The sequence below is a fragment of the Rhinoderma darwinii genome (assembly GCF_050947455.1).
Source record: "Rhinoderma darwinii isolate aRhiDar2 chromosome 5 unlocalized genomic scaffold, aRhiDar2.hap1 SUPER_5_unloc_36, whole genome shotgun sequence".
Classification (NCBI taxonomy): Eukaryota; Metazoa; Chordata; class Amphibia; order Anura; family Rhinodermatidae; genus Rhinoderma; species Rhinoderma darwinii.
This window is the reverse complement of record NW_027461794.1, coordinates 83,337-106,057: the sequence shown is the minus strand read 5'-3', so window position 1 is coordinate 106,057 and position 22,721 is coordinate 83,337. Positions and strand designations below refer to the sequence as shown.

General features: G+C 46.7%; 9 non-coding genes and 3 pseudogenes across 9 annotated transcripts; all 12 read right to left on the bottom strand.

Annotated features, from left to right (window-relative positions):
- Nucleotides 1-849: 849 nt before the first annotated feature.
- On the bottom strand, nucleotides 850-1,041 carry LOC142691217 (U2 spliceosomal RNA). The gene has a single exon (XR_012859847.1). It is a non-coding gene; the product is annotated as a U2 spliceosomal RNA (small nuclear RNA).
- A 6,835-nt stretch (nucleotides 1,042-7,876) lies between these two features.
- Nucleotides 7,877-8,067, bottom strand: LOC142691314 (U2 spliceosomal RNA). Its single transcript, XR_012859879.1, has one exon. It is a non-coding gene; the product is annotated as a U2 spliceosomal RNA (small nuclear RNA).
- A 1,282-nt stretch (nucleotides 8,068-9,349) lies between these two features.
- Nucleotides 9,350-9,530, bottom strand: LOC142691253 (U2 spliceosomal RNA; annotated as a pseudogene).
- A 788-nt stretch (nucleotides 9,531-10,318) lies between these two features.
- Nucleotides 10,319-10,388, bottom strand: LOC142691303 (U2 spliceosomal RNA; annotated as a pseudogene).
- A 1,282-nt stretch (nucleotides 10,389-11,670) lies between these two features.
- On the bottom strand, nucleotides 11,671-11,861 carry LOC142691313 (U2 spliceosomal RNA). Its single transcript, XR_012859878.1, has one exon. It is a non-coding gene; the product is annotated as a U2 spliceosomal RNA (small nuclear RNA).
- A 1,274-nt stretch (nucleotides 11,862-13,135) lies between these two features.
- On the bottom strand, nucleotides 13,136-13,320 carry LOC142691264 (U2 spliceosomal RNA). Its single transcript, XR_012859870.1, has one exon. It is a non-coding gene; the product is annotated as a U2 spliceosomal RNA (small nuclear RNA).
- A 1,370-nt stretch (nucleotides 13,321-14,690) lies between these two features.
- Nucleotides 14,691-14,830, bottom strand: LOC142691285 (U2 spliceosomal RNA; annotated as a pseudogene).
- A 1,274-nt stretch (nucleotides 14,831-16,104) lies between these two features.
- Nucleotides 16,105-16,295, bottom strand: LOC142691312 (U2 spliceosomal RNA). The gene has a single exon (XR_012859877.1). It is a non-coding gene; the product is annotated as a U2 spliceosomal RNA (small nuclear RNA).
- Nucleotides 16,296-17,569: 1,274 nt separating this feature from the next.
- LOC142691311 (U2 spliceosomal RNA) lies at nucleotides 17,570-17,760 on the bottom strand. The gene has a single exon (XR_012859876.1). It is a non-coding gene; the product is annotated as a U2 spliceosomal RNA (small nuclear RNA).
- A 1,274-nt stretch (nucleotides 17,761-19,034) lies between these two features.
- LOC142691308 (U2 spliceosomal RNA) lies at nucleotides 19,035-19,225 on the bottom strand. Its single transcript, XR_012859875.1, has one exon. It is a non-coding gene; the product is annotated as a U2 spliceosomal RNA (small nuclear RNA).
- A 1,274-nt stretch (nucleotides 19,226-20,499) lies between these two features.
- On the bottom strand, nucleotides 20,500-20,690 carry LOC142691294 (U2 spliceosomal RNA). Its single transcript, XR_012859873.1, has one exon. It is a non-coding gene; the product is annotated as a U2 spliceosomal RNA (small nuclear RNA).
- A 1,278-nt stretch (nucleotides 20,691-21,968) lies between these two features.
- Nucleotides 21,969-22,159, bottom strand: LOC142691282 (U2 spliceosomal RNA). Its single transcript, XR_012859872.1, has one exon. It is a non-coding gene; the product is annotated as a U2 spliceosomal RNA (small nuclear RNA).
- Between the last annotated feature and the right edge of the window lie 562 nt (nucleotides 22,160-22,721).

The following is a 22,721-nucleotide window of genomic DNA, read 5'->3' as shown; positions in this document are numbered from 1 at the left end:
TGGCTCTGGAATCCTGAGGGCTCCACTATGACACGTGCAAAGTTCCGTCTGAACTTTATATAAGACTGTGAGGCTCAGTCAGTCACTCAGTGTTGCCTGAGAGGGCAACACTGCAACAGCCGGCCGCCAGGCTGTCTTTTTTTTGCACATTTATTTGCCTCCAGGAGGCCACAAGAGGGAGACAAGGGACTGCAAAATGGAAAATAGGCATCCACCAACTTTACAGACAACTTCTCTTTGCTCCTACAACCTCCATCCTTGCACAGTTTGTTATTCTTCCAGGTAACATAGTAACAAATCCAAATTGCTGCTCTCTTTGTAGGCAAGCAAGGGTTTGTTGCAACTGCAATTCTTACTTCTTCTTGAAATGTAGGGACGACAGTACATTCCATCACATCCACCTAGTGTACACAGGTAGGTCCATTGTGGCGGGTAGGCGGCTGGCTGCTTTAATGGCTGTTTGCTGTTCCCCTACTCCACTCCACTCCACTATTTGACTGTGGTGCTGCATCAATCAGTGGCTGGCTCAGGTGCAGCTCTTTAACTTACCTAGGAGGGAGGGAGGGAGGGCGGAGAGAAGACAAGGAAGGTGAATGAGCTGTTCCAATGTGAAATGCCGGAAACACAGAAACACAGAAGACACACACACACACACACACAACAAGAGGTGGCAATGTATTCATTAATTGCATTTAATAAATGAGCTCATTATCACACATGACTGTACAAATGCATTGTCCAACAGGTGTTGAAATAATGGGATTAAAAGGGGAGATCCCTTCAGAAAGACAGAAACAATGGCAAAGAGAAAAAACACTTTTGGAATCTGATTTTAGTCAACACATAAGGGAAGGGTGCACCGGTCCTGGAAATACTGCAATACCAGGTCAATGCGTGGAGTGGACAGAGCAAGCTCTATTTCCATCTCCCTGTTCTAAAAATCCATTTAATATATGGTCCCCAGATAGGGGACGTATCAGATATTAAACTGATAAGAACAGATAAGGTTTCAACAAAGTTTTTTATTGGCAAAAATAATATATTTTACAGACTTTTTTTTAAAATTGAAACCACAAGATAAAATCAACAGCATAATACATGAATATTCATACATTTAAATGAATACAAAAGTAATAATAATAAGACCATTAATACAGATGTTATAATAAAAGTACAGAACAATAGCAGGATAAAATTTATACAGGGCATAAAAGACATAAAAGAATAAAACCATTTTTATTTACAATGTTATGGTATTCCACATTTGCAAACACCACATGGATGTTGCTTCTTTTACCCCTAGCTGCTTTTTGTCCCTAAGATAATAAATATACATTTCACTTAGGGCATATTTCACACAATTTTTAACGTCAATAAAATCATGTTTAAAAAGCAGAATGTTCCTAACCTTCCAAATGGCATTCTTAAAACAGTTTAAAATGATCCAACAGACCATTTGCTGTTTAAAACTTGGGCAGTTAAAAAGACCATAAAACACGTATTCAAATTTAAGATCTTTAAGACCGCAGGCCCATTTCAGCAATGGGCCTACCTTCCTCCAAACCTCCTGTGCATATGGGCAGTTCCAAAACAGGTGCATTATCGTCTCGTCGTCACCACACCTGTCTCTCGGGCACTTGGCTCTCGCCACCAGTCCTCGCCTATGCTGGAATTCACGAGTAGGGAGGCACTGGTGAACGATTGCCCAGGCAAGGTCCTTGTGCACATTTGCCATAAATTTCCCGAAAACGTTCCGCCACACCACCTTGGACCTTGCCTGTGAGAAATTTGAAACTGCCAGTGTATCCTCCTGCCGCCTACAGGAGAGTGACACTTTTTTCTGGTCCCCCAATATGTCAGGCTCCAATTCTTGGAGACCTAGGAGCCTGACAGTTTTTTCGAGCACCGCATATTGTTTTGGGGGACACAGAAGCACAGGAGAATTCAAAGGGACACGAAACCATCGTTTAAAAATCATGCCCGTAGCGTACTTTAAAAAGTAGCTAAAAATACCATCAGAATTATATATTTTAAAACAGAAGCAAAAGTATTTAATGTAAAAGAAGTTAAAAAGGTTAGGAACATCTCTCCCGCCATTGTCCTTACATCTGTACATAAAATCACGTTTTAGTTTTTCCATTTTGGAACCCCATAAAAACATAAAACAGATCCTGGTCACTTTTTTAATATATAAAATTGTTGGAGGGAAAACCATAGCTACATAAAGCATTATGGGTAATAAAACAGATTTAATTATTAAAACTTTTCCCTCCATGGTGAGATTTCTCAAATTCCACATTAAAACCTTTTTTTCCATTTTGGCAATTACTGAATCCCAATTGGGTCTCCCATCGTTTTCTTGATTAAAAACAATTCCTAAAATTTTTATCTGATCCTGCTGCATGTTAACTCCTGGTGTCACAGAGGAATCCCATACACCAGTATAAAAACAGTCACACTTATCAACGTTTAATTTAAAACCAGAGGCTTCACAAAAAAAGCCGGTGTTCCTCAATGCCCGTCTCATAGAAGCGGCGTCTGGGCATAGGACGGTGGCGTCATCCATATAGCCTAGGATTTTTACCTGGTTCCCCCTTCCTCCAGGTATGGGCACGCCTCTGATGACTTTATCATCTCTTATTAGGGTGAACAGAGGTTCTATGGCACAAATAAAAAGGAGCGGAGACAACGGGCACCCCTGTTTCACCCCTGATAAAAGAGGAACACCTTTAGTTAAAAATCCGTTGATAGAAATTTGGCTAAAACAGGATCGATATAAAAGCTTAATACGTGTTAAAATAATTTCAGGAACAGCCATCTTTTTAAGAACCATAAAAAGATATTCATGGGAGACCCGGTCAAAAGCCTTCTCGAAATCTAAGGATAAAATAGCAAGGCTTTGACCCCTTTCTTTAAAATACCAAATGATGTCACGTAAAATATTCAGGGACTCAGTAATTGACCTCCCAGGTACCCCACATACCTGGTTTGGATGGATTAATTTATGAATAAAAGGTTTAAAACGGATTGTTATTAGTTTAGCTAAAATTTTACAATCAACGTTTAAAAGAGTAATAGGGCGCCAGTTTTTTAACTGGTCCCTCTCACCTTTTTTAAAAATTAAGGACACAATCCCCCTCCTCCAGGAAGGGGGCAGCTCTTCAGTAATAAAAACTTCCTTATACAATAAAAACATGTCATTCTTTAAAATTTCCCAAAAAGCATGATAAAATTCGATGGGCAGACCATCTTCCCCAGGAGCTTTCCCATTAGAAAAACTTTTAAAAGCAAATAAAAGTTCCTCCAAGGTAATATTACGGGATAAAACTTCCTGGTCTAAAATATCTAGCTTGGCATCAAGGGAATTAAGAACATGTTCTAAAAAGGAAGGATCAATATTTTTCTTGTTAAAAAGAGATTGGTAGAAATTAAAAGCAGAATTTAAAATGCCGACCATAGTGGTTTCTCCTTCAAGGTTTAAAATGACATCTCGTTTATCCATTACCTTTTTGAAGAAGAACCGGGAACACTTCTCGCCATCCTCGAGGTGCTTTACATGTGAATTAAAAATTATTTGTTTCCCTTTCTCTTCTATGGCATATTTTATTTCAGCTTTAAGATTTAAGATATCATCATCAACATCCATACCAATCTCCTTCAATTTAAAAAGTACATGTAAACGTTTATTAAGAACATAAAACCATTGTTTTTTCTCTTTTGCTTTCTTCTTACCTGCTCGAATAAAAAAAGCTCTGATTTTGGGTTTAATGCCCTCCCACCAGTGTAGCATAGGCTGACTGGGCGCTCTATGGGACTGCCAACACTGGTAGGTCCGCACAAACTCCTCTTTAATGATGGGGTCCTCCAGGAGTGTGGTGTTTAGTCTCCAGGGACCCCTACAAGCTTTTTGCTCTCCCTCTAGCTCCAGGTGCACTGAAAGGAGCTTGTGATCAGATAAAATATTTGTTAAAAGCAAACATTTTTTGGGAATAAAACTATTAGAAGTGAAAATAAAATCAATTCTGGAGCTCACTCTTCCATTGGACCAGGTGGGGCCTGGGTCCGCAGGCAAGAGTTCCCTCCAGCAATCTTTCAATTTAAAATCACCAATAAAATTCTTGAGCAGGTAAGAAGTACGGTCAATTTTTCGATTAAAATCCCCACCCTGCCGGTGTTCTCCATCTCGCACACAGTTAAAATCACCACCCACCAGCAGGGGGGTAGACCCAACACAAAACAATGGTAAAATCTCTAATAGTTCTGCCCTCTCCTGTTTGGTAGGAGGGGCATAAACGTTTAAAACACGAATTAAAATTCCATTAAAAAGCAAATGTATTAAAATAGCTCTGCCGGGCATGATTTCAGTCACTGTTTGGATGGAGATAAAACGACCTCGGCAGAGCAATCCAACCCCCGCAGAGCGACAGTCATTTCCACCAGACCAGACTGAGGGGCCTAGTTTCCAGTCCATCTTTAAATCTTGATATTCCAAGTCATTAGGGATTCCACATTCTTGAAGCAGGCAAAGGTCAAAGTCCACAGTCTCTAAAAATGAAAATAAAGCAGTCCTGCGGACAGGGCTCTTTAGGGACCTCACATTTAGTGAGGCGACTTTGATAGGAACCAACATAGTCTTAGTTGAGGTCAGGGTCCGAACCAGAAGAGTCGTACTCGGAGATCAGCTGCGAGTCTGGACCCCCTTTTTGAGGGGTCAATAAATCTTGGATGTTGGTAGGGTCAGAGCCAGATACGTGGGCGGCTCCAACCCCCACACTGCTCTCATCCGAACTCCGATAGGCAGCTTTCCTCCGAACTCCGGACTCCTCTTCCTCTCGCTGTCTCTTTGCAGAATGGCTCCTATCCATCTCCTCGAAGTCGCTCTCACCCATCTCTGGCCCCTGGCTGAAGATATCGCTGATGTCCTTCCTGGGCAGCTGCACAGGGGCCTGTGAGGTCCCATCACTCTTGGCAACCTTTGCCTGCTTACGGGGAGCCTTCATCGCAAGCCCCTCCACAACCGCAGTGGAGGAACTTTGCTCCGACCCCCCCGTTGACCGGAAATGGTCAAAACGAGGCTCCAATCCAGCATATTTTAGGGTTTTCTTAATGGAGCCCTCGTCTGACACAGAGTGTCTCCGCTCCATGCCCACACTCTTGGGACAGGCGTCAGGTCCTACTGCAGAACCTACGGAGCCACGACGCCTGTCGCTAACCACTGCCTCAACAGGGTCCACTGCAGGCGGAGCAGAGGACCTGTTTGCAGAGGTGCCGGTCAACTTATGTCCAGCAGAGTCAGAATTCCTCCTGCTCTGCCTGGACCCGGTGGAATCCCTATGGCCGTCCCTCGAGGCTGACATCGGTGGGCCCCCCGATGGAGCTGTGAAGGACTTTGGCCTGGACCCCTCAGTCGTCAATGCTCGTTTTGGGGCATTACCAGCGGCGTCTGCACATGTTGCAAACTGCCGCTCTGGCCCTGGTCTGGGTGGCCCAGATTTCGCTCTGCGGGGGCAATCTTTAAAAGCATGCCCAGTCATGCCGCACAGATTGCACAACACCTCGGAACTGCATTTTGCCGCTACGTGTCCAACCTGGCCACACCTGTTACACTGCACCACATGGGGCCGGTCACAATGTTCTCTGGTGTGGCCATATCTCAAGCAGTTCCGGCAGGCTATTGGCATCTGGGGGTAAAATAGGAATCCTCGATTCTTCCCAATGGCAAAGTTCTGGGGTGGGTGATGTAAGCCTCCAATGCCATTGGGATCCTGGCGGAACTTCACCCAATATTTTCTTTTGCCATTCCAGAAGCTCTGGGTGTTCAAGATTTTATGTGAGAAGCGGACCTCCCTGCAGTAACGACTGAGGAAGGTTTCAATGTCACACTCTGAGACAAATGGACTGAACATGCACATCACGAGCGGGACTTCTTCCTCCCCGTAGAGGAATAAAAAGTTCAGTCCATTTAGCCGCTCCTCACTCTGGTCCGCATCAGACAATCTTTTGTGCATGTTGTCGCAACATGCCGCGGCCGTAAAGGATACGGTGTACCGACCGCGGCTTTCCTGGTCGTTGAGACACAGGATGTCCGCCCGCTTGAGCCCCAGGAAGTCCAGCAGAATCACCTCCACAATGAAGCGAAGGTTCTTCCGCTGGCGATGGCCTTCTTCCACCTCGATGCGGACGGACTGGCGCAACCGGGTGTCCCCGGATGCAAATCCAAATGTATATGGCATTTTCAGTGCCTGGGGGCTAAGCCTGTCCCTTATAGCAGCAAGGGCTCAGATTCCACAATTAAGTGGAACCCTCCCCCAAGGCCAAGGATTAGGGTACCCCAGACACCTACGAAGCCCGATAAACGCCCTCGGAACGCTCTTAGAAAAACGCCTCAAGGCCGGTTGACCTCTTGGGTAAGGCGCGATCGCAACTCGTTGTCCGGGGGCTAAGCCCACTCCCCAAATAGCAGCAAGGGGGTGAAGTCTCTCTGTGAAAAGAGACGATCCCCCAAGGCCAAGGAGCAGGGTACCCCGGACACCTCCCAACAAAACCAGATGCAGAAATACTACACCTGATCTTGCCAAAAGGCCGAGAAGCGATAACCCGAGCGGCCCTTGCCTTGCCCGAGCCTGTCCCATACTGCTGTTCACCCCTTGCAGCGATTCAGCCTACTCCTAGGCAATTCCATGGGGCCCTGCAGGCTCACACACATTTACAGCTACTAAGCGGGAGGTGAATAAAGGCCGGAGAGGAAGCCAGACAGGATTTGCTTCTTTTGCTTGCACCACAATGCAGTGCTGAAAGAGGAGGAATCTACATAAAAACGCCTTCCTGGCAACGCCCAAATGCCCTCCTGCCATGCAGATAAACACTGGCAGCGGCAGCAAGTGCATGCCCACAGCCACCCCTTGTTCCTTCACACCTTGTATCAGCTTTAATCCAGTCCTGTGCTGCCTGCTGAGCAGCACTGAACAACACTGCCTGGGCCCAGGCTTTTATCTCTGAGGCAGGCCCCATTATGATGTCAGAAAGCTGGCTCTGGAATCCTGAGGGCTCCACTATGACACGTGCAAAGTTCCGTCTGAACTTTATATAAGACTGTGAGGCTCAGTCAGTCACTCAGTGTTGCCTGAGAGGGCAACACTGCAACAGCCGGCCGCCAGGCTGTCTTTTTTTTGCACATTTATTTGCCTCCAGGAGGCCACAAGAGGGAGACAAGGGACTGCAAAATGGAAAATAGGCATCCACCAACTTTACAGACAACTTCTCTTTGCTCCTACAACCTCCATCCTTGCACAGTTTGTTATTCTTCCAGGTAACATAGTAACAAATCCAAATTGCTGCTCTCTTTGTAGGCAAGCAAGGGTTTGTTGCAACTGCAATTCTTACTTCTTCTTGAAATGTAGGGACGACAGTACATTCCATCACATCCACCTAGTGTACACAGGTAGGTCCATTGTGGCGGGTAGGCGGCTGGCTGCTTTAATGGCTGTTTGCTGTTCCCCTACTCCACTCCACTCCACTATTTGACTGTGGTGCTGCATCAATCAGTGGCTGGCTCAGGTGCAGCTCTTTAACTTACCTAGGAGGGAGGGAGGGAGGGCGGAGAGAAGACAAGGAAGGTGAATGAGCTGTTCCAATGTGAAATGCCGGAAACACAGAAACACAGAAGACACACACACACACACACACAACAAGAGGTGGCAATGTATTCATTAATTGCATTTAATAAATGAGCTCATTATCACACATGACTGTACAAATGCATTGTCCAACAGGTGTTGAAATAATGGGATTAAAAGGGGAGATCCCTTCAGAAAGACAGAAACAATGGCAAAGAGAAAAAACACTTTTGGAATCTGATTTTAGTCAACACATAAGGGAAGGGTGCACCGGTCCTGGAAATACTGCAATACCAGGTCAATGCGTGGAGTGGACAGAGCAAGCTCTATTTCCATCTCCCTGTTCTAAAAATCCATTTAATATATGGTCCCCAGATAGGGGACGTATCAGATATTAAACTGATAAGAACAGATACTACACTTGATCTTAGCCAAAAGGCCGAGAAGCGATAACCCGAGCGGCCCTTGCCTTGCCCGAGCCTGTCCCATACTGCTGTTCACCCCTTGCAGCGATTCAGCCTACTCCTAGGCAATTCCATGGGGCCCTGCAGGCTCACACACATTTACAGCTACTAAGCGGGAGGTGAATAAAGGCCGGAGAGGAAGCCAGACAGGATTTGCTTCTTTTGCTTGCACCACAATGCAGTGCTGAAAGAGGAGGAATCTACATAAAAACGCCTTCCTGGCAACGCCCAAATGCCCTCCTGCCATGCAGATAAACACTGGCAGCGGCAGCAAGTGCATGCCCACAGCCACCCCTTGTTCCTTCACACCTTGTATCAGCTTTAATCCAGTCCTGTGCTGCCTGCTGAGCAGCACTGAACAACACTGCCTGGGCCCAGGCTTTTATCTCTGAGGCAGGCCCCATTATGATGTCAGAAAGCTGGCTCTGGAATCCTGAGGGCTCCACTATGACACGTGCAAAGTTCCGTCTGAACTTTATATAAGACTGTGAGGCTCAGTCAGTCACTCAGTGTTGCCTGAGAGGGCAACACTGCAACAGCCGGCCGCCAGGCTGTCTTTTTTTTGCACATTTATTTGCCTCCAGGAGGCCACAAGAGGGAGACAAGGGACTGCAAAATGGAAAATAGGCATCCACCAACTTTACAGACAACTTCTCTTTGCTCCTACAACCTCCATCCTTGCACAGTTTGTTATTCTTCCAGGTAACATAGTAACAAATCCAAATTGCTGCTCTCTTTGTAGGCAAGCAAGGGTTTGTTGCAACTGCAATTCTTACTTCTTCTTGAAATGTAGGGACGACAGTACATTCCATCACATCCACCTAGTGTACACAGGTAGGTCCATTGTGGCGGGTAGGCGGCTGGCTGCTTTAATGGCTGTTTGCTGTTCCCCTACTCCACTCCACTCCACTATTTGACTGTGGTGCTGCATCAATCAGTGGCTGGCTCAGGTGCAGCTCTTTAACTTACCTAGGAGGGAGGGAGGGAGGGCGGAGAGAAGACAAGGAAGGTGAATGAGCTGTTCCAATGTGAAATGCCGGAAACACAGAAACACAGAAGACACACACACACACACACACAACAAGAGGTGGCAATGTATTCATTAATTGCATTTAATAAATGAGCTCATTATCACACATGACTGTACAAATGCATTGTCCAACAGGTGTTGAAATAATGGGATTAAAAGGGGAGATCCCTTCAGAAAGACAGAAACAATGGCAAAGAGAAAAAACACTTTTGGAATCTGATTTTAGTCAACACATAAGGGAAGGGTGCACCGGTCCTGGAAATACTGCAATACCAGGTCAATGCGTGGAGTGGACAGAGCAAGCTCTATTTCCATCTCCCTGTTCTAAAAATCCATTTAATATATGGTCCCCAGATAGGGGACGTATCAGATATTAAACTGATAAGAACAGATTTTTTTTTTTTTTATTGAAAGCCCGAGTCGTGCTTTCTATCACCCAAGTGCATAAAAAGTGCAGAGGTGCCACACAAAAAGTGCACAAGGATGCGGTCTATCGCAGCCCTTCTCTTAAAAGAGAGAGGCCCCGCATAACCATTCCCTGACCCTCCAAACCATAGGCCTAGAGGATCAAGGATCGATGGTCCCCCCTCGCCGAAGCTTAGGGAGACCCAAACACACTCCTAGGCTTCTACCTGGGCTGCCACCCCAGTGTCCACCTAGGAGCCTGCATCCTAGTTGCACCTCCCCTCCGAAGAAGGGAGGCCGGGTTGCAGGGGAAAAAGGAACCAGAAGGCCACACATTTTCCCCCTAGACCTCAGGAGGGTCCCAAAAGGGCACCGCATCCCAAAATCCTTGTGACAAACGTGACAAACACACAGTGAAAAACAAAATTAAATAAGTGGATGTGCGCTGTGATACAGCCTGGACATCCGCCAGGTATAAAAAAATTCCTCATCTCCCAGCCAGAAGGCCGGGAGAATAAAGGTGTGTGCTCATATAGCGTGAAAGAGAGTGCGTGCAAGTGTGCCTTCACTCAGTGGGATCCCACCCCCAGTGAGTTAGGGCACCCCAGGGTCACCAGCCCTGGGGCACATAGCAACTCGGGCTTCCAAACTACCCGGCCTAATGACCTCGATCCGGCGGTCGCCTGGTCACCTACAAATGGTACCTTTAAACCAAATGCGTACACCAGAGCGATGACCGTTGTGGTTCCCTGCCCTCACCTCGGCGTTCTGTCATCCCCCTACGATGGCCCACGTACCACCGGCAGGGATGATTACTAACCTCAGCTTGAGCAGGTACTACACTTGATCTTAGCCAAAAGGCCGAGAAGCGATAACCCGAGCGGCCCTTGCCTTGCCCGAGCCTGTCCCATACTGCTGTTCACCCCTTGCAGCGATTCAGCCTACTCCTAGGCAATTCCATGGGGCCCTGCAGGCTCACACACATTTACAGCTACTAAGCGGGAGGTGAATAAAGGCCGGAGAGGAAGCCAGACAGGATTTGCTTCTTTTGCTTGCACCACAATGCAGTGCTGAAAGAGGAGGAATCTACATAAAAACGCCTTCCTGGCAACGCCCAAATGCCCTCCTGCCATGCAGATAAACACTGGCAGCGGCAGCAAGTGCATGCCCACAGCCACCCCTTGTTCCTTCACACCTTGTATCAGCTTTAATCCAGTCCTGTGCTGCCTGCTGAGCAGCACTGAACAACACTGCCTGGGCCCAGGCTTTTATCTCTGAGGCAGGCCCCATTATGATGTCAGAAAGCTGGCTCTGGAATCCTGAGGGCTCCACTATGACACGTGCAAAGTTCCGTCTGAACTTTATATAAGACTGTGAGGCTCAGTCAGTCACTCAGTGTTGCCTGAGAGGGCAACACTGCAACAGCCGGCCGCCAGGCTGTCTTTTTTTTGCACATTTATTTGCCTCCAGGAGGCCACAAGAGGGAGACAAGGGACTGCAAAATGGAAAATAGGCATCCACCAACTTTACAGACAACTTCTCTTTGCTCCTACAACCTCCATCCTTGCACAGTTTGTTATTCTTCCAGGTAACATAGTAACAAATCCAAATTGCTGCTCTCTTTGTAGGCAAGCAAGGGTTTGTTGCAACTGCAATTCTTACTTCTTCTTGAAATGTAGGGACGACAGTACATTCCATCACATCCACCTAGTGTACACAGGTAGGTCCATTGTGGCGGGTAGGCGGCTGGCTGCTTTAATGGCTGTTTGCTGTTCCCCTACTCCACTCCACTCCACTATTTGACTGTGGTGCTGCATCAATCAGTGGCTGGCTCAGGTGCAGCTCTTTAACTTACCTAGGAGGGAGGGAGGGAGGGCGGAGAGAAGACAAGGAAGGTGAATGAGCTGTTCCAATGTGAAATGCCGGAAACACAGAAACACAGAAGACACACACACACACACACACAACAAGAGGTGGCAATGTATTCATTAATTGCATTTAATAAATGAGCTCATTATCACACATGACTGTACAAATGCATTGTCCAACAGGTGTTGAAATAATGGGATTAAAAGGGGAGATCCCTTCAGAAAGACAGAAACAATGGCAAAGAGAAAAAACACTTTTGGAATCTGATTTTAGTCAACACATAAGGGAAGGGTGCACCGGTCCTGGAAATACTGCAATACCAGGTCAATGCGTGGAGTGGACAGAGCAAGCTCTATTTCCATCTCCCTGTTCTAAAAATCCATTTAATATATGGTCCCCAGATAGGGGACGTATCAGATATTAAACTGATAAGAACAGATACTACACTTGATCTTAGCCAAAAGGCCGAGAAGCGATAACCCGAGCGGCCCTTGCCTTGCCCGAGCCTGTCCCATACTGCTGTTCACCCCTTGCAGCGATTCAGCCTACTCCTAGGCAATTCCATGGGGCCCTGCAGGCTCACACACATTTACAGCTACTAAGCGGGAGGTGAATAAAGGCCGGAGAGGAAGCCAGACAGGATTTGCTTCTTTTGCTTGCACCACAATGCAGTGCTGAAAGAGGAGGAATCTACATAAAAACGCCTTCCTGGCAACGCCCAAATGCCCTCCTGCCATGCAGATAAACACTGGCAGCGGCAGCAAGTGCATGCCCACAGCCACCCCTTGTTCCTTCACACCTTGTATCAGCTTTAATCCAGTCCTGTGCTGCCTGCTGAGCAGCACTGAACAACACTGCCTGGGCCCAGGCTTTTATCTCTGAGGCAGGCCCCATTATGATGTCAGAAAGCTGGCTCTGGAATCCTGAGGGCTCCACTATGACACGTGCAAAGTTCCGTCTGAACTTTATATAAGACTGTGAGGCTCAGTCAGTCACTCAGTGTTGCCTGAGAGGGCAACACTGCAACAGCCGGCCGCCAGGCTGTCTTTTTTTTGCACATTTATTTGCCTCCAGGAGGCCACAAGAGGGAGACAAGGGACTGCAAAATGGAAAATAGGCATCCACCAACTTTACAGACAACTTCTCTTTGCTCCTACAACCTCCATCCTTGCACAGTTTGTTATTCTTCCAGGTAACATAGTAACAAATCCAAATTGCTGCTCTCTTTGTAGGCAAGCAAGGGTTTGTTGCAACTGCAATTCTTACTTCTTCTTGAAATGTAGGGACGACAGTACATTCCATCACATCCACCTAGTGTACACAGGTAGGTCCATTGTGGCGGGTAGGCGGCTGGCTGCTTTAATGGCTGTTTGCTGTTCCCCTACTCCACTCCACTCCACTATTTGACTGTGGTGCTGCATCAATCAGTGGCTGGCTCAGGTGCAGCTCTTTAACTTACCTAGGAGGGAGGGAGGGCGGAGAGAAGACAAGGAAGGTGAATGAGCTGTTCCAATGTGAAATGCCGGAAACACAGAAACACAGAAGACACACACACACACACAACAAGAGGTGGCAATGTATTCATTAATTGCATTTAATAAATGAGCTCATTATCACACATGACTGTACAAATGCATTGTCCAACAGGTGTTGAAATAATGGGATTAAAAGGGGAGATCCCTTCAGAAAGACAGAAACAATGGCAAAGAGAAAAAACACTTTTGGAATCTGATTTTAGTCAACACATAAGGGAAGGGTGCACCGGTCCTGGAAATACTGCAATACCAGGTCAATGCGTGGAGTGGACAGAGCAAGCTCTATTTCCATCTCCCTGTTCTAAAAATCCATTTAATATATGGTCCCCAGATAGGGGACGTATCAGATATTAAACTGATAAGAACAGATCAGGTTTCCACTCAGATCCGTCTCGAGTTAAATTTTAAACTTCAAATTTAAAGACTTGATCATCATTATGAAAAACCAAAATATAATTTTTATTTCTCTTTTTTTTTTTTGTAAGTAAAATTAATAAAACAAACCATTTCTTACAGCGATTACACCTACCATATCCACAAGATGTTCTCGAAGATCTTGACCATCCCACTCCAAATTTACAATACACGCCAACCAGGTTGGCACTTTATATCTTTCAAGAAAATCGGATATATCTCCTCTTAGACAAGTTCGTACCCGCCTCCGAACCTTCTCAAAATTAATTTTCTCTCTTAATTCCTCTATGTCTTTTACTAATTTATCTCTTTCTGCTCTATTTTCATCTGAAACAACATTTTTTTCCACAATTTTTCTCCTTTTTGTTTCATCACTCCTTTTAACCTCAACGCTTTTCCATCCTCCTCCCACTTCCTGTGGCTTATCCTCTTTTCCTGAGGTAACTTTCTCTTCCTTTCTTTTAACTATCTGTTCCTTTCTTTTAACGGTCTTCTTACTCTCCTCCTTTACTTCACTTTTGCTTTTCTTTAAACAATTTTTAAACACATGCCCTTCTTCTCTACACATGTTACACACTTTACCCTTCTCACAATCATTGTACATATGACCTTCTTGGAAACATTTTGTACAGAATATTTTCCCACAATTTTCCTTCACATGTCCATACTCTTTGCAATTATGGCAAAAAATCCCCATTCCAAAAAAATAGAGATTCCCACTTGCACTGCCAATTTTAAAGCGTGCTGGAGGAAGCAATAAGTTTCCAGCCTCTCCAACTGCCTTAATTTTACACAGGAATTTCCATTTGCCTGTCCAAAATCCAAAGGGATTAAAGACCTTACCCTTCTCCACCACCTCCTCACAGAACTTAGTGAGAAAACATATAATATCGTCTTTACACACATAGGGGGAAAACATTTTAACAATCACCAACTTTTTGCTAGGAGCAAAGTGTGGTGTTACAATCACACCAACCAGTCTTGGATCCTGCTTCTTCTCCTTCAAAGTGTCCAGAAAGTCCAGATAAATTTCCTCCGTACAAAAGGTGACATCGAAGCATCCTCTTCTTGGATAGTCCATTACAGACAATATCCATTGTCTCTCCAACTGGAAAAGACCAAGCAAGAGTACCTTTGTTAGGAACTCCAAGTCCCTGCTTTGTCCTCCAGATTCCTCCATCGTAAAACGAACAGCATTCCGAGTCCGCATGTAGTCAGGGATTTCCTCCATCCTGCCGCAAAAAAACCAACGATATCCAACGAAATCCAACGAACTCCAACGATAATACCTTCAGCACCTAAATGCCAGGCAAGTGATCGCTCCCCGTTGCCCTGGACTAATCCTCTCCCCCAATAGCAGCAGAGGGGTTAAGTCTCTTGTAAAAGAGACGATCCCCCCAGGCCAAGGAAAAGGGTACCAGGGCACCTCCTGACCAAGAAACAAGGCAATACCCTAAAGTACTACACTTGATCTTAGCCAAAAGGCCGAGAAGCGATAACCCGAGCGGCCCTTGCCTTGCCCGAGCCTGTCCCATACTGCTGTTCACCCCTTGCAGCGATTCAGCCTACTCCTAGGCAATTCCATGGGGCCCTGCAGGCTCACACACATTTACAGCTACTAAGCGGGAGGTGAATAAAGGCCGGAGAGGAAGCCAGACAGGATTTGCTTCTTTTGCTTGCACCACAATGCAGTGCTGAAAGAGGAGGAATCTACATAAAAACGCCTTCCTGGCAACGCCCAAATGCCCTCCTGCCATGCAGATAAACACTGGCAGCGGCAGCAAGTGCATGCCCACAGCCACCCCTTGTTCCTTCACACCTTGTATCAGCTTTAATCCAGTCCTGTGCTGCCTGCTGAGCAGCACTGAACAACACTGCCTGGGCCCAGGCTTTTATCTCTGAGGCAGGCCCCATTATGATGTCAGAAAGCTGGCTCTGGAATCCTGAGGGCTCCACTATGACACGTGCAAAGTTCCGTCTGAACTTTATATAAGACTGTGAGGCTCAGTCAGTCACTCAGTGTTGCCTGAGAGGGCAACACTGCAACAGCCGGCCGCCAGGCTGTCTTTTTTTTGCACATTTATTTGCCTCCAGGAGGCCACAAGAGGGAGACAAGGGACTGCAAAATGGAAAATAGGCATCCACCAACTTTACAGACAACTTCTCTTTGCTCCTACAACCTCCATCCTTGCACAGTTTGTTATTCTTCCAGGTAACATAGTAACAAATCCAAATTGCTGCTCTCTTTGTAGGCAAGCAAGGGTTTGTTGCAACTGCAATTCTTACTTCTTCTTGAAATGTAGGGACGACAGTACATTCCATCACATCCACCTAGTGTACACAGGTAGGTCCATTGTGGCGGGTAGGCGGCTGGCTGCTTTAATGGCTGTTTGCTGTTCCCCTACTCCACTCCACTCCACTATTTGACTGTGGTGCTGCATCAATCAGTGGCTGGCTCAGGTGCAGCTCTTTAACTTACCTAGGAGGGAGGGAGGGCGGAGAGAAGACAAGGAAGGTGAATGAGCTGTTCCAATGTGAAATGCCGGAAACACAGAAACACAGAAGACACACACACACACACAACAAGAGGTGGCAATGTATTCATTAATTGCATTTAATAAATGAGCTCATTATCACACATGACTGTACAAATGCATTGTCCAACAGGTGTTGAAATAATGGGATTAAAAGGGGAGATCCCTTCAGAAAGACAGAAACAATGGCAAAGAGAAAAAACACTTTTGGAATCTGATTTTAGTCAACACATAAGGGAAGGGTGCACCGGTCCTGGAAATACTGCAATACCAGGTCAATGCGTGGAGTGGACAGAGCAAGCTCTATTTCCATCTCCCTGTTCTAAAAATCCATTTAATATATGGTCCCCAGATAGGGGACGTATCAGATATTAAACTGATAAGAACAGATACTACACTTGATCTTAGCCAAAAGGCCGAGAAGCGATAACCCGAGCGGCCCTTGCCTTGCCCGAGCCTGTCCCATACTGCTGTTCACCCCTTGCAGCGATTCAGCCTACTCCTAGGCAATTCCATGGGGCCCTGCAGGCTCACACACATTTACAGCTACTAAGCGGGAGGTGAATAAAGGCCGGAGAGGAAGCCAGACAGGATTTGCTTCTTTTGCTTGCACCACAATGCAGTGCTGAAAGAGGAGGAATCTACATAAAAACGCCTTCCTGGCAACGCCCAAATGCCCTCCTGCCATGCAGATAAACACTGGCAGCGGCAGCAAGTGCATGCCCACAGCCACCCCTTGTTCCTTCACACCTTGTATCAGCTTTAATCCAGTCCTGTGCTGCCTGCTGAGCAGCACTGAACAACACTGCCTGGGCCCAGGCTTTTATCTCTGAGGCAGGCCCCATTATGATGTCAGAAAGCTGGCTCTGGAATCCTGAGGGCTCCACTATGACACGTGCAAAGTTCCGTCTGAACTTTATATAAGACTGTGAGGCTCAGTCAGTCACTCAGTGTTGCCTGAGAGGGCAACACTGCAACAGCCGGCCGCCAGGCTGTCTTTTTTTTGCACATTTATTTGCCTCCAGGAGGCCACAAGAGGGAGACAAGGGACTGCAAAATGGAAAATAGGCATCCACCAACTTTACAGACAACTTCTCTTTGCTCCTACAACCTCCATCCTTGCACAGTTTGTTATTCTTCCAGGTAACATAGTAACAAATCCAAATTGCTGCTCTCTTTGTAGGCAAGCAAGGGTTTGTTGCAACTGCAATTCTTACTTCTTCTTGAAATGTAGGGACGACAGTACATTCCATCACATCCACCTAGTGTACACAGGTAGGTCCATTGTGGCGGGTAGGCGGCTGGCTGCTTTAATGGCTGTTTGCTGTTCCCCTACTCCACTCCACTCCACTATTTGACTGTGGTGCTGCATCAATCAGTGGCTGGCTCAGGTGCAGCTCTTTAACTTACCTAGGAGGGAGGGAGGGCGGAGAGAAGACAAGGAAGGTGAATGAGCTGTTCCAATGTGAAATGCCGGAAACACAGAAACACAGAAGACACACACACACACACAACAAGAGGTGGCAATGTATTCATTAATTGCATTTAATAAATGAGCTCATTATCACACATGACTGTACAAATGCATTGTCCAACAGGTGTTGAAATAATGGGATTAAAAGGGGAGATCCCTTCAGAAAGACAGAAACAATGGCAAAGAGAAAAAACACTTTTGGAATCTGATTTTAGTCAACACATAAGGGAAGGGTGCACCGGTCCTGGAAATACTGCAATACCAGGTCAATGCGTGGAGTGGACAGAGCAAGCTCTATTTCCATCTCCCTGTTCTAAAAATCCATTTAATATATGGTCCCCAGATAGGGGACGTATCAGATATTAAACTGATAAGAACAGATACTACACTTGATCTTAGCCAAAAGGCCGAGAAGCGATAACCCGAGCGGCCCTTGCCTTGCCCGAGCCTGTCCCATACTGCTGTTCACCCCTTGCAGCGATTCAGCCTACTCCTAGGCAATTCCATGGGGCCCTGCAGGCTCACACACATTTACAGCTACTAAGCGGGAGGTGAATAAAGGCCGGAGAGGAAGCCAGACAGGATTTGCTTCTTTTGCTTGCACCACAATGCAGTGCTGAAAGAGGAGGAATCTACATAAAAACGCCTTCCTGGCAACGCCCAAATGCCCTCCTGCCATGCAGATAAACACTGGCAGCGGCAGCAAGTGCATGCCCACAGCCACCCCTTGTTCCTTCACACCTTGTATCAGCTTTAATCCAGTCCTGTGCTGCCTGCTGAGCAGCACTGAACAACACTGCCTGGGCCCAGGCTTTTATCTCTGAGGCAGGCCCCATTATGATGTCAGAAAGCTGGCTCTGGAATCCTGAGGGCTCCACTATGACACGTGCAAAGTTCCGTCTGAACTTTATATAAGACTGTGAGGCTCAGTCAGTCACTCAGTGTTGCCTGAGAGGGCAACACTGCAACAGCCGGCCGCCAGGCTGTCTTTTTTTTGCACATTTATTTGCCTCCAGGAGGCCACAAGAGGGAGACAAGGGACTGCAAAATGGAAAATAGGCATCCACCAACTTTACAGACAACTTCTCTTTGCTCCTACAACCTCCATCCTTGCACAGTTTGTTATTCTTCCAGGTAACATAGTAACAAATCCAAATTGCTGCTCTCTTTGTAGGCAAGCAAGGGTTTGTTGCAACTGCAATTCTTACTTCTTCTTGAAATGTAGGGACGACAGTACATTCCATCACATCCACCTAGTGTACACAGGTAGGTCCATTGTGGCGGGTAGGCGGCTGGCTGCTTTAATGGCTGTTTGCTGTTCCCCTACTCCACTCCACTCCACTATTTGACTGTGGTGCTGCATCAATCAGTGGCTGGCTCAGGTGCAGCTCTTTAACTTACCTAGGAGGGAGGGAGGGCGGAGAGAAGACAAGGAAGGTGAATGAGCTGTTCCAATGTGAAATGCCGGAAACACAGAAACACAGAAGACACACACACACACACAACAAGAGGTGGCAATGTATTCATTAATTGCATTTAATAAATGAGCTCATTATCACACATGACTGTACAAATGCATTGTCCAACAGGTGTTGAAATAATGGGATTAAAAGGGGAGATCCCTTCAGAAAGACAGAAACAATGGCAAAGAGAAAAAACACTTTTGGAATCTGATTTTAGTCAACACATAAGGGAAGGGTGCACCGGTCCTGGAAATACTGCAATACCAGGTCAATGCGTGGAGTGGACAGAGCAAGCTCTATTTCCATCTCCCTGTTCTAAAAATCCATTTAATATATGGTCCCCAGATAGGGGACGTATCAGATATTAAACTGATAAGAACAGATACTACACTTGATCTTAGCCAAAAGGCCGAGAAGCGATAACCCGAGCGGCCCTTGCCTTGCCCGAGCCTGTCCCATACTGCTGTTCACCCCTTGCAGCGATTCAGCCTACTCCTAGGCAATTCCATGGGGCCCTGCAGGCTCACACACATTTACAGCTACTAAGCGGGAGGTGAATAAAGGCCGGAGAGGAAGCCAGACAGGATTTGCTTCTTTTGCTTGCACCACAATGCAGTGCTGAAAGAGGAGGAATCTACATAAAAACGCCTTCCTGGCAACGCCCAAATGCCCTCCTGCCATGCAGATAAACACTGGCAGCGGCAGCAAGTGCATGCCCACAGCCACCCCTTGTTCCTTCACACCTTGTATCAGCTTTAATCCAGTCCTGTGCTGCCTGCTGAGCAGCACTGAACAACACTGCCTGGGCCCAGGCTTTTATCTCTGAGGCAGGCCCCATTATGATGTCAGAAAGCTGGCTCTGGAATCCTGAGGGCTCCACTATGACACGTGCAAAGTTCCGTCTGAACTTTATATAAGACTGTGAGGCTCAGTCAGTCACTCAGTGTTGCCTGAGAGGGCAACACTGCAACAGCCGGCCGCCAGGCTGTCTTTTTTTTGCACATTTATTTGCCTCCAGGAGGCCACAAGAGGGAGACAAGGGACTGCAAAATGGAAAATAGGCATCCACCAACTTTACAGACAACTTCTCTTTGCTCCTACAACCTCCATCCTTGCACAGTTTGTTATTCTTCCAGGTAACATAGTAACAAATCCAAATTGCTGCTCTCTTTGTAGGCAAGCAAGGGTTTGTTGCAACTGCAATTCTTACTTCTTCTTGAAATGTAGGGACGACAGTACATTCCATCACATCCACCTAGTGTACACAGGTAGGTCCATTGTGGCGGGTAGGCGGCTGGCTGCTTTAATGGCTGTTTGCTGTTCCCCTACTCCACTCCACTCCACTATTTGACTGTGGTGCTGCATCAATCAGTGGCTGGCTCAGGTGCAGCTCTTTAACTTACCTAGGAGGGAGGGAGGGCGGAGAGAAGACAAGGAAGGTGAATGAGCTGTTCCAATGTGAAATGCCGGAAACACAGAAACACAGAAGACACACACACACACACAACAAGAGGTGGCAATGTATTCATTAATTGCATTTAATAAATGAGCTCATTATCACACATGACTGTACAAATGCATTGTCCAACAGGTGTTGAAATAATGGGATTAAAAGGGGAGATCCCTTCAGAAAGACAGAAACAATGGCAAAGAGAAAAAACACTTTTGGAATCTGATTTTAGTCAACACATAAGGGAAGGGTGCACCGGTCCTGGAAATACTGCAATACCAGGTCAATGCGTGGAGTGGACAGAGCAAGCTCTATTTCCATCTCCCTGTTCTAAAAATCCATTTAATATATGGTCCCCAGATAGGGGACGTATCAGATATTAAACTGATAAGAACAGATACTACACTTGATCTTAGCCAAAAGGCCGAGAAGCGATAACCCGAGCGGCCCTTGCCTTGCCCGAGCCTGTCCCATACTGCTGTTCACCCCTTGCAGCGATTCAGCCTACTCCTAGGCAATTCCATGGGGCCCTGCAGGCTCACACACATTTACAGCTACTAAGCGGGAGGTGAATAAAGGCCGGAGAGGAAGCCAGACAGGATTTGCTTCTTTTGCTTGCACCACAATGCAGTGCTGAAAGAGGAGGAATCTACATAAAAACGCCTTCCTGGCAACGCCCAAATGCCCTCCTGCCATGCAGATAAACACTGGCAGCGGCAGCAAGTGCATGCCCACAGCCACCCCTTGTTCCTTCACACCTTGTATCAGCTTTAATCCAGTCCTGTGCTGCCTGCTGAGCAGCACTGAACAACACTGCCTGGGCCCAGGCTTTTATCTCTGAGGCAGGCCCCATTATGATGTCAGAAAGCTGGCTCTGGAATCCTGAGGGCTCCACTATGACACGTGCAAAGTTCCGTCTGAACTTTATATAAGACTGTGAGGCTCAGTCAGTCACTCAGTGTTGCCTGAGAGGGCAACACTGCAACAGCCGGCCGCCAGGCTGTCTTTTTTTTGCACATTTATTTGCCTCCAGGAGGCCACAAGAGGGAGACAAGGGACTGCAAAATGGAAAATAGGCATCCACCAACTTTACAGACAACTTCTCTTTGCTCCTACAACCTCCATCCTTGCACAGTTTGTTATTCTTCCAGGTAACATAGTAACAAATCCAAATTGCTGCTCTCTTTGTAGGCAAGCAAGGGTTTGTTGCAACTGCAATTCTTACTTCTTCTTGAAATGTAGGGACGACAGTACATTCCATCACATCCACCTAGTGTACACAGGTAGGTCCATTGTGGCGGGTAGGCGGCTGGCTGCTTTAATGGCTGTTTGCTGTTCCCCTACTCCACTCCACTCCACTATTTGACTGTGGTGCTGCATCAATCAGTGGCTGGCTCAGGTGCAGCTCTTTAACTTACCTAGGAGGGAGGGAGGGCGGAGAGAAGACAAGGAAGGTGAATGAGCTGTTCCAATGTGAAATGCCGGAAACACAGAAACACAGAAGACACACACACACACACACACAACAAGAGGTGGCAATGTATTCATTAATTGCATTTAATAAATGAGCTCATTATCACACATGACTGTACAAATGCATTGTCCAACAGGTGTTGAAATAATGGGATTAAAAGGGGAGATCCCTTCAGAAAGACAGAAACAATGGCAAAGAGAAAAAACACTTTTGGAATCTGATTTTAGTCAACACATAAGGGAAGGGTGCACCGGTCCTGGAAATACTGCAATACCAGGTCAATGCGTGGAGTGGACAGAGCAAGCTCTATTTCCATCTCCCTGTTCTAAAAATCCATTTAATATATGGTCCCCAGATAGGGGACGTATCAGATATTAAACTGATAAGAACAGATACTACACTTGATCTTAGCCAAAAGGCCGAGAAGCGATAACCCGAGCGGCCCTTGCCTTGCCCGAGCCTGTCCCATACTGCTGTTCACCCCTTGCAGCGATTCAGCCTACTCCTAGGCAATTCCATGGGGCCCTGCAGGCTCACACACATTTACAGCTACTAAGCGGGAGGTGAATAAAGGCCGGAGAGGAAGCCAGACAGGATTTGCTTCTTTTGCTTGCACCACAATGCAGTGCTGAAAGAGGAGGAATCTACATAAAAACGCCTTCCTGGCAACGCCCAAATGCCCTCCTGCCATGCAGATAAACACTGGCAGCGGCAGCAAGTGCATGCCCACAGCCACCCCTTGTTCCTTCACACCTTGTATCAGCTTTAATCCAGTCCTGTGCTGCCTGCTGAGCAGCACTGAACAACACTGCCTGGGCCCAGGCTTTTATCTCTGAGGCAGGCCCCATTATGATGTCAGAAAGCTGGCTCTGGAATCCTGAGGGCTCCACTATGACACGTGCAAAGTTCCGTCTGAACTTTATATAAGACTGTGAGGCTCAGTCAGTCACTCAGTGTTGCCTGAGAGGGCAACACTGCAACAGCCGGCCGCCA